Source organism: Mus pahari, chromosome 5 (assembly GCF_900095145.1).
Source record: "Mus pahari chromosome 5, PAHARI_EIJ_v1.1, whole genome shotgun sequence".
Classification (NCBI taxonomy): Eukaryota; Metazoa; Chordata; class Mammalia; order Rodentia; family Muridae; genus Mus; species Mus pahari.
The window spans coordinates 63450974-63452260 of record NC_034594.1 but is presented as its reverse complement, the minus strand read 5'-3'; the positions used below and the strand labels follow the sequence as shown (position 1 = coordinate 63452260).

Below are 1287 nucleotides of genomic sequence, written 5' to 3'. Positions count from 1 at the left end.
GGCTTTGTGCATGCTCAGCAAATACTCTACCTAATGAGCTACATCCAGGCCCTCTGAGGTCTTTTGTTTTTGATTTAATATGGGAACTAAAATCATTCCATGAGGGTACTACCTCATGACCTAATCATGTTCCAAAGACTCCACCTTCTGATACTGACATATTGGGCACTGGCTAAGGTTTTAACATACAGATTTGGGGGGGTGGGATTGAAAAAATTCCTAATATGGAGGGAGAAATACTTTTTCATTTACCCGTGTTAGGTTTGTTGGCTGTTTCCTCCAAATTAGACCGACAAAGGGCAGATTAGCAAGAGAAAAACAAGTTATTAATGAGGCAGTGCCTGTGCACAGAGCAAATGACACAAAGGATGTACAGACATTCCCATAAACAGCAAGAATTTTGTAGGGAGGCTATAAAAGGTTTGAATGTGGATGGTGGCCGATTGTGGAAGGGCACTGATATGGTGACAAGGCAGACTTTGTGTGGGATGGTTTTCCTGTGTGCTGTCTTCAGGGACAAGACTGTTCACCCTTCCTGGGATGGCGTCACCTCATTGTAATAGCAGAGATTATGCTGTTCTCAGGTAGATCAGGGAGGGCGGAGACGAGCTTCAGTTTCTCAATGACTTTCTTCTTAGAAGAATCCTTACGCAGAGTGGCATAGTTGGGGTGCCATGCCATGAACCCCTAAGTAAAAACGACCCTCGTCAGGAACTGATTTTTTTTCCAGCTGGAATCCCCCCTTGACCATTTGTAAAGAAACAGCAGGTCCTTAGCCCCCACCCTTACCTTCCTGATTCTGTGCTAGATCCAACTTTTATGTTTCTGAGTAAAACACACTGAAGACAGATTCCTAGCTGGGTGTGGTGGCACACACCTGTAACCCTAGCACTCTGAAGGCTCTGGTAGGAGGATTGTGAGTTTAAGGCTAGCCTGGGCTATATAACAAATCCTTGTCTCAAAAAAATAAAAAAAATTTAAAAAAATAATAAGAAGAAAAGAGACAAGATAGTTTCTCTCTATCTATTTTGGTGACAAGTAAGATCCTTTGATGGAAACTGGATCTGTAAGGAAAAAATAAATGATAATTGACAGCATCATTAGCTTCATTAATCAATTCCTGTGACCTATCTCAGCAGCTTTCTACTCTATAGTCTTACCTGTGAGGGTTCAATGGCTAAACACTCTTTGCAAAAAAGTAAATTATTTTAGAATAATTTCAATTTCCTTCTATTTGACTCCTCCCTCCCTCCCTCCCTCCCCCCTCCCTCCCTCCCTTCCTTCCTT

General features: G+C 42.2%; 1 protein-coding gene across 3 annotated transcripts in view; it reads right to left on the bottom strand.

The window, feature by feature from the left end:
- Positions 1 to 307: 307 nt before the first annotated feature.
- Positions 308 to 1287, bottom strand: part of Spata3 (spermatogenesis associated 3) — an 8131-nt gene continuing 7151 nt past the window's right edge. For 2 of the 3 annotated variants that reach the window (XM_021199053.1, XM_021199055.1), the window contains exon 4: positions 308 to 687. The gene's annotated coding sequence lies outside the window, so the exon portion shown is untranslated. The remainder of the gene's footprint in view (positions 688 to 1287) is intronic. The other variant, XM_021199056.1, reaches the window with a different exon arrangement.